The sequence below is a fragment of the Panthera onca genome, chromosome B3 (genome assembly GCF_046562875.1).
Source record: "Panthera onca isolate mPanOnc1 chromosome B3, mPanOnc1 haplotype 2, whole genome shotgun sequence".
Classification (NCBI taxonomy): domain Eukaryota; kingdom Metazoa; phylum Chordata; class Mammalia; order Carnivora; family Felidae; genus Panthera; species Panthera onca.
The window spans coordinates 70,151,491-70,164,348 of record NC_138344.1 but is presented as its reverse complement, the minus strand read 5'-3'; the positions used below and the strand labels follow the sequence as shown (position 1 = coordinate 70,164,348).

At 35.6% G+C, this 12,858-nt stretch overlaps 1 long non-coding RNA gene across 4 annotated transcripts in view; it reads left to right on the top strand.

The window, feature by feature from the left end:
* Window positions 1-2,123: 2,123 nt before the first annotated feature.
* LOC144616546 (uncharacterized) overlaps window positions 2,124-12,858 on the top strand; it is a 71,906-nt gene continuing 61,171 nt past the window's right edge. For all 4 annotated transcript variants that reach the window (XR_013555908.2, XR_013555907.2, XR_013555905.2 and 1 more), the window contains exons 1-2: window positions 2,124-2,271; window positions 8,737-8,910. This is a non-coding gene — a long non-coding RNA (uncharacterized LOC144616546). The remainder of the gene's footprint in view (window positions 2,272-8,736; window positions 8,911-12,858) is intronic.

Genomic DNA, 12,858 nt, shown 5'->3' with positions numbered 1-12,858 from the left:
TTTCCATAGTATCATCCATATTTTCAACTTGCAAACATAATTTTAAGTTTGCCTATTATAGGTAATTAGTAAAGTTCATTTCTGCTATAATATTAATAATATTTAACAGTGCTTTTATAGGTACATATAAAGGTATATAGTATAGGCATACAAAAAATATATTTGCATATATAAATCTATGTAAATATAAGATAAATAGATATTTACATATATTAAATTATATGTGTATAGAGATACAATTATATGTGTATATATTCATATGTATATAATACATATGTGATATATGTATATTATATGTATACACATATATTTTTATTTCTGAATTTTGAGAGTAAGTTCTAGACATAATGCTCTTTTACCTCTAGCTACTTCAGTATGTATTTTCTAAAACAATGTAATTTTCAAATTTGGAAATGCATAGTAATATGATATGGATGTCTAATCTATCAAACTTATTCCTTTTTTTGCCAATTATGGCAATAATGTCCTTTTAGAAAAGAAAGTATGTGGTCCAGGACCAATCCAGGATCACAAGTTGTATTCCAATGCCACGTCTCTTTTTTTAAAGTAATCTTCAACAATTCCTCAATCTTTCTTTAATTTTCATGCACTCACTGCCTGTAAGTAACTAATCTCATTGTTTAGTGGTTTGTTTCCTATGTTTAATTTTGCACAAATGTGAAGATATATGGTTCCTTCCCCCCTTATTTTCCTCTTTGCTTGCGTACCATAGACATTATTTTGGTCATTTCATTTGACACTGTATCCTAGAAATGTCAAGTCACATGACCTCCGTATCAGGTCATAAAGATCTTTCCCATTCTTCATCACAGCTGTGTGTATCAAATATTCTACTAAATATAATGAAAAAAGAAAAGAAAAGCAGCACAAATCAAATGTTCTGTGGCAGCTTGTCACACAACGCTCACAAGCCCTCATCTGCCTGGGACTAAAGTATTCATGTCAGATCAGGGCTACCATATGCTTCAAGATATTCTCATAAATTTTACTCTAGTTTCTCAGATCATTCACTTTCTTCTCATATCAGTGTCACCAGAGTTTGACCTCAATTAAAGAGTCTATATTCACTAATATCTGGATGCCAATATATCAGGGATGTCATTATTTTTTTTTCATAGTTACATTATAACAGCATCCTGTATGAATTCCATATTCTCTGCTGGTGAGGTTTGATTCAAAGTACAAACACTGAAAACTTGCTCCCCATCTCTCCTATCCCACTGTAGGACACTTAGACAGAGAGGGATTGAACCACATTTAAATTCTAGGGAAGTAATCCGATCACATCTTCCCTGGGGTAAGGAGGTGACATGTTTTTGCATTAATATCCGAGTTCATTGCAAATGATTTATATGTAGAGAATTCTGTTTTGTGTCTTCTATTAAAAGCTTTGAACACCTTCACATTTTGGTAATCCCATTAGTGTAACTGCCTTGCCAATAAGGGATTTTTTTAAGGATATATTTCCTGGGGCACCTGGGTGGCTCAGTTAGTTCAGGTCATGATATTACGGTTTGTGAGTTTGAGCCCCACATTGGGATGTCTGCTGTCAGAGTGGAGCCTTCTTTGAATCCTCTGCCTTTTTCTCTCTTTCTCTCTCTCTCAAAAACAAATAAACATTAAAAAGTCATTTAAAAAATAAAATAAATAAAATAAAATAAAATAAAATAAAATAAAATAAAATAAAATAAAAACAAACTATATTTCTCAACCAGATTCACAGCCAAGATGCAAGTACATGACTTATATTCCATCCATCTCATATCTCTATCCATGGGAGAGTTTTACATGAAAATGAATCATGTGGCACCAGAAGCAACAACATTTGCTTAATCTGATTATTTTACAACCAAAAAAATTTTTTAAACTTAATGGTTGCATAGCCACCTGAAGACAAGAGAAGAAAGTAAGCCACCAGCTCTAAAAATATCCCTAATCTCCCTAGTGGTCTCACTTCATCTGTCCTTTCAAACTGTTACTGCTCTAAAAGATGAAACCATCACAAAACACATTTTGTGAAGCATTATTCTCTCAACAGACAGAATTCCCAATAGAATCACCTACTGAAGATTCTGAGAATTTTCTAGTACACACTACCTGATACCAATAGAAACTATATTCAGAAATCTAGGTTGGAGTTTATACATCTTATCAACCTGTTCCTTCTAAAAGAACTATGAATTCAGAAGATTTGCAGCCATCTAGAAATTTTCCCATCTCAACACATTGCCTGTAACTGTCTCTGAACTGGTAAGCAAAAGAGATGTTGCAAAGATAATAAAGTCAAACCATTTGCCTGTTAAAGCTCACACAAAATAGCAAATGTTAGCTGAGTTTGTTATAATCAGTACTGAAAAGCACACTCAGGTTTGGAACGATGTGTCGGAGATTCTGGATGAGCTAGAAAGAAAATTTAACTCAGAGCTATGAGAATTAAGAGAGATAATTTACATGAATTTCCTAAAAACATAATATGGCAAATAGCAGAATCTCAATAAATGACTGCATTTGTCATTGAGGAAAGATTTTTTTGCCAGGCAGCATGCTAGGAGCTAACATGACAATAAATAAATTTTAAAAATTTATAGTCTTTGAAGAAAGATATATATTTCTATATATATACAAATAATTATATCACTAGGTACCATGAGGGCACAGAGATGAGAAGCATTAATTATGACTCAACCTGTTAGGAAAAGATCCACTGAGAATTTTATGTAGGCATTAAGGACAAAGCAAAAGAGTGATAAAGTCAAGAGGATTCATTTATGTAGGTACATATATCTCTTCTTGATATGGAGTTAAATTTCCTGAATCTATCTTTTTTACAAGCTTTTTCAAAGAGAGTGAGCCTGCTTCTAAATCAAGCTATTAAAACTTATAGCCAGCTATCAATAACCCATGCTAATTTAAGAAAATTTAAGCATTTTTGTACCTAAACAGATAGCTTTATTCAGGGTTTTCTTTTGATGTGGTTGTTTAGACTACACCAGCTCCAATAAAGAAATTATAGGAGATGTATTGCTGATCTTGGAACTGTTCCTGTGCAGCTAGAAAGAACAAAGAGTTTAGAAAGTATAACACTATGCTATACAATACAGACCTGCCCTGAACTACTCTTAGAACCTGCATAAACAACCAAAATGAGATCACCTGGGATCAGCTTAATTCCAGTGACCTCACCCATAATTACCTCTACTTCTCTGAGCCTGGGCTCCCTTTTCTGTATGATATGCTCAGCAGCCCTGTCCAATTCCTATCCTCAGTGGGAAGAGCAAAAATTCATCACCCACTTTCTTTTCGTTGTATATTGAGCTAGAAAACAAAGAAAGGAAAGGGGGCTCTGGAAAGACTGACTAGGTCAAAGTAAAGAAAACAACAAATTGGACCTTACCATTTGAGGAATGAGGAAAAGAATGGGAGTCAATAAAAGAGCAACATAATGTTTATAGTTGGGAGTGCTTGGGGGAGGCAGGGAGGGAACAATTACTGGGACTGGAGAAGTCTTCGAGCACTGAGGAATCTTGAAAGCTGACAGGTGTTAGTTCCATCTAAAACTATGAATTCAGAAATAAAGTTTAAGCTCCTGCATTTAAAAATAATACACTACAGAACACATAAAAGCACGCCTTGGAGACATTGAGAGATGGTTGCAGACCATCACAATAAAACAAACATTGCAATAAAGTGAGTCACATGAATATTTTGGCTTCCCAATGCCTATAAAAGTTATGTTTACAATATACTGTAGTCTGTTCAGTGTGTAATAGCATCCATTATATGTAAAGAAAATAATGTATATACCTTAGGTGAAAAAAACCTTTTGCTAAAAATTGCTAACCAGCATCTGAGCTTTCAGCAAGTTGTAATCTTTGTGCTGATGGAGGGTCTTGCCTCCATGTGGATGGCTGCTGACTGACCAGGGTGGTGGTTGCTGATGGTTGGGATGGGTGAGGCAATTTTATTTCTTAAAAAAAAAAATGCAACAGTGAAGTTTTCCACATTGGTTGATTTTTCCTTTCACAAATGATTTCTCTGAAGCATGCAATGCGTTTCGATAGCATATTACCAACAGTAAAACTACTTTCAAAACTGAAGTCAATCCTCCCCAGCTCTGCTGCTTTATCAATTAAGTTTATGTAACATTCTAAATCCTTTGTTGTCATTTCCACAATCTTCACGGTATCTTTACCAAGAATAGATCCTCTTTGCTAATCTATAAGAAGCAAAGCCTCATGTTAAAGTTTTATTGTGAGATTGTTGCAATTCAGTAACACTGTCAGGCTCCACTAACAATTGTAGTTATTTTGCTCTTTATCTATAGTTACTTCCCCCACTGAAGTCTTGGACTCCTCAGATTTATCCATGAGAGTTGACACTTCTCTCAAACTCTTGTTCATGTTGCTATATTGACCTTTTCATGAATCAAAAATGTTCTTAATGGCATTTAGAAAGGTGAATCCTTTCCAGAAGGTTTTCAATCGACTTCTCCTAAGTCCATCAGAGGAATCACTATCTGTAGCAGTTATAGCCTTATAAAATGTATTTATTAAATAATAACACTTGAAAATTGAAATTACTCCTTGATCCCCAGGCTACAGAATGGATGTTGCATTGCCAGGCAGGAAAACAACATTATTCTCATTGTACATCTCCACCAGAGCTCTTGTGTGACCAGGTACGTTGTCAATGAATAGTATTATTTTGAAAGGAATCTTTTTTTTTCTAAGGAGTTGTCTCAAAGTGAGCTTAAAGTATTCGGTAAATAATGTTGTAAACAGATTTGCTGTTACCAGGATTTGTTGTTGAAATTATAGAGCATCATCACCTGTCTTAGCTAGACCTTCTGGATAACTTTCTGCAGTTTCTACATCAGTACTCGCAGCTTCACCTTGCACTTTTATGTTTTAGAGATAGTTTCTTGCTTTAAACTTCATGAACCAACTTCTGCTAACTTCAAACTTTTCTCCTGCAGCTTCCTCACCTCTCTCAGCCTTTCTAGAATTGAAGAGCGTTAGGGCCTTGTGCTAGCTTAGGCTTTGGCTTAAGGGAATGCTGAGACTGGTTGGATCTTCTATCCAAAACTACGAGAACTTTCTGCCTACCACCAAAAATCCTGTTTTGCATTCTTACTATTTCATGTGTTGTTGGGAATAGCACCTCTAATTTCCTTCAAAAACTTTTTCTTTGCATTCACAACTTGGCTGTGTGGCACAAGAGGCCTAGTTTTTGGCCTGTCTGAGTTTTTAACATGCCTTCCTCATTAAGCTTAGTCATTTCTAGCTTTTAATTTGAGGTGAGATGTGTGACTCTTCTTTTCACTTGGACACCTAAAGGCCACTGTAGGATTGTTAACTGGCCTAATATCAATGTTGTTTGTCTCTGGGAATAGGTAGCCCTGTGGAGATGGAGAGAGATGGGGGAACAGTTGTTGGAGCAGTCAACACAAACATTTACCAATTAAATTTGCCATCTTATATGGGTATGGTTCATATACCCCAAAAAATTACAATGAAAGCAACAAAGATCAATGATTCAGATAACCCTAACAAATATATAAAAGTTTAAATATTGTAAGAATTACCAACATATAACACAGAGACACAAAGTAAGCAAATGCTGTGGCCTTAATATCTAGTGGCTCCCATTTCCCCTCTTGGCTCTGGCCTCATGATATGGAGAGATGCCCAGGGTGAACATTGTAAACAAGAGGGGTCTGGAAGCCCTGCCTGAAGGAAGGGACTTCATTTGGAGACAAATGCAGAAAATCTATGTCCAAGGCCTATTGTTTGAAACAATCAAGGTCACAGAAGAAACACCACTAGGGACCCTAAAAAAAATAAAAACTATTTTAAAGGAATAGTATGGAAAACTATATGCCAACAAATTACATAACTTATATGAAATGAACAAATGCCTAAAAGACACAATAAGAAATAGAAAATCTAAAGAGACATATAAGAAATAAATACATTTTGTTCATAATTTTAAAACTTTTCAAAGGAAAACTCCAGGCCCTGATGGCTTCACTGATAAATTCTCCAAATTTTTAAAGAAGAAATAAGACCAATTCTCCAAAAACTCTTCCAGAAAATGGAGGAATGTCCACTCTATGTGGGCAGTTTTACCCAGATACCAAAGCCAGACAAAAACAGCACAAAATAAAAACAAACAAAAAAACTGTAAACCAATCTTCCATCAATATAGACTCAATGATATACTACAGCATAGAAACCCACTTTAAATATAAAGACAGATTGGTTAAACATGTAAAGAAAAGGAGAAGGACAAAGTCAGAGGACTGACACTACTCAATTTCAGGACTTACTATACAGCTACAGTAACCAAGACAATATGGTATTGACAAATATCAGTGGAATGAAATATACAATCCAGAAATAGACCCACATACATTTAGGCAACAGATCTTTGAAAGTAGCAGAGGCAATGCAATGGAGCAAAGATAGTTTTTTCAACAAATAACACTTGAGTAACTGGACTTCAACATGCAAAAAAAAAAATAATAATCTACACAGACCTTACACATTTCACATAATTTGACTCAAAATAGATCACAGATCTGTGAAGTGCAAAAAAATAAATCTCCTAGAAGATAACATAGGACAAAATCTAGATGACCTTTTATGTGGCAATTATCTTTTACATACAACACCAAGGGCACAGTCCACGAAAGACGTAACTGACAGTCTGGATTGCATGGAAATTTAGACCATTTCTCTGAAAAAGACAATGTCAAGGGAATGAGAAAACAAGCCAGACTTGGAGAAAATATTTGCAAAAGATATATCTGAGAGAGGACTATTATCCAGTATACTCAAAGATTTCTTTAAACACAACCATAAGAAAACAATTTGAGTAAAAAATAAGCAAAAGACCTGATCAAACATCTCACTAAAGAAATATACAGATGGTGAATAAGCATGTGAATGATGTTCAGCATCATGTATCATTAGAGAACTAAAAATGAAAACAAGATCCACAATAAACTTATTAGGCTTACTTACTACCTACACTGACAACATCAAGCACTGGCAAGCATATGGAGCAACAGGAACTCCAATCCTGATTGGGAATGGAAAGCAGTACAGACACTTTGGAAGACAATTTGGCAATTTCTTACAAAACTAAACAAACTCTTACCAAATTCAATCCATCTGTGCTGGTTGCTATTTACCCAAATGCATTGGAACAAAACCCTGCATACTGAAGTTCACGGAGGTTTTTTTCAAAATTTCCCAAACTTGGAATCAACCAAGATCTGCCTCATACAGTGAATGGATATATAAACTGTATTACATCCAGACAATGATATATTACTCAGTGCTAAAAGTAAATAAACTATCCAGCCACAAAAAGACACAGAAGAACTTACAGAACTTTTTTTATTACTAAAAAAAAAAAGCCAATGTGAAAAGGGTATATTTTGTATGATTCCAAGTATATGCCATTCTGGAAGATGCAAAACTATGGAATCAGTAAAATTTGTAGTTTCCAGGGGTTAGGAAAGAGGGAAAAGTAAGTAAGCAGAGCACAGATGATTTTAGGGAGGTAAAACTATTCTGTATGATACTACAATGGTCAATACATGTCATTATACATTTTCCAAAACCTACAGAATGTACAACACCAAAAGTGAACCCTAATGTAAACTATGGACTTTGAGCGATAGTGATGTGTCAGTGTTGATTTACTAATTGTAAGGAATGTTCCACTGTAATATCAAATGTTGACTGTGGAGGTGGTTGTGTATGTGGGAGTACAGGAGGTATATGGGAATTCTGTACATCCCACTCAATCTTGCTGTAAATCTTAAACTACTCTAAAGAAAAAGTCCATTTAAAAATTTAAATAAAAGGATGAGATATATATTTACCATATGAACACAAATCAAAAGAAATCATCAGTGGCTATTTTAGTATCAAAGTATATTTCAGAGCAAAGAATATTACCAGGGATAAAGAATGTTATTTCATACTAAGAAAGAAATCAATTAATCAGGAGGTAGTAACAATTTTAATTATTTATGTCCCAAATAACAGAGTTTTAAAATATATGCAACAAAAACTGATAGAGCTGCAAGGGGAAATAATTTTTAAAAATATAATCAGAGAATTGGAAGGGGAGGTCATCGAGAGGACATGACCACCAGTTGACCCATGAGTTAGAACTGGGCAATGGGAGGCTCCCCCCACCTCCCCTGTACTTGGAATGTGCATTCCACGTACCTTCCTCCCTCCCAGAAGCTGCCCCAAGGATACAGCCTTGAGAGAGTGATGTGGTGTTGAGACTGTCAGGACACTATACATGGCTGAATCCACTTAAGGCCTCTGTATTAACTTTAAGATTGGGCAGGTGGGTACAGAGAGCTTCTCATCATGAGGTCACCTATGATGTTGGTTATGTATTATACCCATCAGGATATGACTCTTCTTGCAACTGGAAGTAAAACCTTAATTGAATTTGATGATATAAATCTAGTTAGAGATTAATATTGCCAAAGACATGTCCTGAGTACTTATATGTTAAATGAAAAATACTTTAAAACTTCACTAACGTTTAACGCATAGCTGCTTAAAGAGTAATTTGTCTTGTCTCCTTGTTCTGATTTCTAGAATATGAAAAAGTTTTTCTTGACAAAGAAGACCCCAAGAGATGTCCAATGTAAATTATTTTCATGATTCTTCTTCTTCCCAGAATACAGAATAGGAGAATTTCACCCAAAGGATTCTTTCTAGTGGTGAATATGTGTCAGCCTGAGGGAAAGTACTTCTACAGATACTGTCTCCACCCAACTGCAGATGTCTTCTCAAGCATAAATCAGAAGAGAAGAGGAAATAGCAATCTGGTCTTAGAGAAAATTTGTGTTTAGTAAGTTATCTCATGTTCTCTGTAACTCTCTTCTTAAAGTAATTTTTAAAATATCTGTATGTATCTGCATTACCCATGTCCACTTGCTTCGAGTTGAGTGTGGCTTGTTTAACTTCTGACCTTTAAAGAAGGTAATATAGTTTTTCTCCTCCCATCCTATTCCTATGGGAGCTTCTATGGTCTCTTTGACAAAGGTGTACATATCATCATCATGCAGAACCACAGAGATGTTCTCAGGTCAGCTTTTGGAAGATCTCCATTCTTTGATGGCTACTGGATATTAGCAAATTCCAGCTATCTTGACTCAAGTGGATTTTTCCATTTAAGAAGATAAAGTTTTTCACATCAGACAGAGTATTTTATCTTAAAACAACTTTTAACATAGAGATAGAAGTAAAAACGGATATATATCCGGTGAGAAGTGATATAAAACTCAACTACTACAGAAATAAGATAAAACTCAGAACCTGAGAGAAAAGGAAAGCACCTTAAGCTAGCAGAAGGAACTTGGACTTTCTTCCTGAACATCTCACCAAGGGGGTATCTTAGGCAATGATTAAATTCGCTGAGTCCAAGTCTCTCCTTGAAAAAACATAAATGATAAGATTCTCACAGTTTTAGAAAAATTATTATTTAAAAAAATCTTAGTGGATGAACACTGAATCCAGAAGGGCATGGAAAATGTGTTGCTATATTTTAATACTCCTAAAAGAGTAACTCAATTTGTCTCCTTTCCCTGTTTTTTCAAGTTTACTATTCCCAAAGTTATTATTACATTTCTTGTGAAAATTCTCTGAATTACAGCTAAGAATTTCAAACATGCTTTAATGGAATGTGCTAATGCCTCTTGTAGAGATTCTTAAAATTGAATAACCCCTCTTGGATAAAGCCAGAAGTAAAACGTTAAAAAGTTGCTAAGCTACTGTAAAGCAAGCAGCATGTCTGAAACTTCTTTTGCATCTGTATATCCTATAGGGTTGCTAAAAATACGCTTGTTAACTAGGATATAAGAGGTAGTTTTTTGTTTTTTTTTTTAAAGATAGTACCATGTATTTTACTTAAATAACATAGTTGGCTGGTCACTAAGATTGCCTCCAATAAGCTTTGGACACTTTACCGCTTTATGTTGCATATTTTAATGAACAAAAGAGGGAAATAATTGGAAGTTTGTAAGAATGTTTACACTTTTTTTAAATTTTTTTAATGTTTATTTATTTTTGAGAGAGAGACAGAGTGTGGGCGGGGGGGAGGGGCAGAGAGAGAGGGAGACACAGACTCCCAAGCAGGCTCCAGGCTCCAAACTATAGCACAGAGCCTGATGCAGGGCTTGAACCCACAAACCATGAGATCATGACACGAGCTGAAGCCAGATGCTTAACCAACTGAACCATCCAGGTGCCCCTACATTTTTTTTTTAATGTTTATTTATTTTTGAGAGAGAGCATGAGTAGAAGGGCAAAGAGAGAGGGGATCAGAAGATCTGAAGAGGGCTCCATGCTGACAGCCCAAAGGGAAGCTCAAACTCATGAACCAACCAGGAGATCATGACCCGAGTCGTAGTTGGACACTTAACCAACTGAGCCACCCAGATGCCCCTACATGTTTAATTCTAAATGTTTCCACTTCTTCCTAAGTAATGCCCTAAATTTCACAAACTATATTGTTATTCTGCAAACTACAAAAATAAATTTTGTGGCCAACTTCAGCAGGATCATATCTATATGTACAGAAGTAAGATATTTAAGAGCTGCCATAATGTTTTTCTGGTTCTCAGACTACAACCTGAAATGAACTTTTAAAAATCTGAGTTTGTCATTTCTTTCTATAAGTATTCAGAAGAATCCGTCACTCACCACACTCGTTATAATCATCATTAGTAGCAAAATGGTCAAGTACAATAGCCACTTGCTTCAGTTAGCCTTCAATGCAATCAACACAATTATCTGCAATGCCACTGCCTGCTGGTAATGGGTCACTAGCATGCCATTTCCCACGGGCAAGGATCTCAGGCTGTGCTCATTCCCAAGGCCAAGACCAAGCCAATTCCCAATCCCCATATTTAAGGGGCTGCTTCCTGGGACCAATTTTGTTACACATTTAAAATTAGAACACACCAAAAAAAGACATACTTGTTCTTTTAATAAAAAAATATCATTTAAAGATGGTTACCTAGGTATTGAAGAACTAAAAATAGACTTTTTAAAGCACTAATGGATCATTTTAAAAGCAGCTGAAGGAAAAAAAAAAATACCAGCTTCAGGGCTGGAGGAATAAAGGGGAGAGTTTGGCATTATTAAAACTCAGAAGCTTAGAGGACCCCACACACTGGAAACTCACACCTATGAAAGGGGGTCAGTGTAGGAGTTTTGAGAAGAAGCCTAATTTCTCTAAACCAGTTTCTGTAAAATAGCACTACATTCTCATAGCATGTTAAGGATAAAATGCATAACTTACATAAAACGCTTAACAGTGTCTTTCACAAAGCAAACATACATACTATGAAAGCTCCCAAAGGCCATCCATTTATTGTTAGGATAAAGTTCAAACTGTGATGTTTTTCAACACCTAAAGGCCCTGCATAATGTGGTTTCTGTCTGCAGACACACCTCAAAACCACGCTCCTCATTATCATCTCACCTTCTCCAGGCCATGAATGGAAAACAAAACAAAAACCACAGATGATACAGTCCTAGAAATTCATAGTATATTTATTATTTGCTGTTTGTTTATTGTAGGCGATGGTTTCTTTACAAGGACACCCAAAGCACAATCAACAAAAGAAAAAATAGGTATACTGGACTTCATCCAAACTAAAAATATTTGTGTCAAAGACTCCACTCAAGAAAGTGAAAATAAAACCTGCAGATGAGAGAACGTAGTTGTAAGACCCTCTGATGAGGGTCTTGTAGCCAGTGGAGTGGTGGCCCTCAAAGAGATAGGTCTATATGCCATATCACAATTCCTGAAACTGTTGATGTGACCTTCCTTGGGAAAAAAAAAGGTCTTTGCAAATGTAATAAGGGTGCCGAGATGACATTAATTTGGAGAACCTGGGCTGGCTCTAAATCTAATTAACAACTGTCCTAATAAAAGACAAAGCGGAAAAGACAAGAATACAGAGGATAAGACCATGTGAAGACAGAGGTAGAGGATGAACTCTTATAGTCACAAGCCAAGGAACATCTGGAGCAACCAGAGCTGGAAGTGGCAAGGAAGGATTCTTCCCTGGAGCCTTGGAGGAAACATAGCCCTGCCAACAGATTGATTTCAGATTTCTAGCCTCCAAAATTGCAGAGACCAAATTTCTGTTTTAAACCACCAAGACTGTTAATTTGTTATGACAGCCCTAGAAAGCTAATACAGGTCTAAATATAAAGAACTCTTAAAACTCAATAATAAAAACACAAGAGACAAAACTAATTTGGACGTAAATTAAAAAAAAAAAAAAGAAGCTTGGGAAATAAATGTATCACAAGGGGAAAAAAACACAAACGACAAAATTTATGAGATGACATTTCTCTCAAGAAGATGAACAAGTGGCTAACCAGGAACCACATGAAAAGGTGCTCAACACCTAGAGGAATGCAAATCAAAACCACAATGTGATCCTACTTCATATGCATTAGATTGGCCATAATAAAAAATAATAAATAAAATAACAAGTGTTGCTGAGGATATGGGGAAATTAGGGTGTTCAGACACTGCTGATGTGATTGTGAAATGGTGCAGCCACTGTGGAAAAGTTTAACAGTTCTTCAAAATCCTAAACATAAAGTTACAACATGACAGCAATTCCACTCAAAATAATTGAAAACAGGTGTCCAAAGAAGCAAACAAAAAAATAGCACAAATGTTTGTAGAACAGTACTCACAATAGCCAAAAGGTAGAGACAATCCAAATATTTGTCAACATATGAGTGGAAAAGCAAAGTGTGGTATGGTCATACA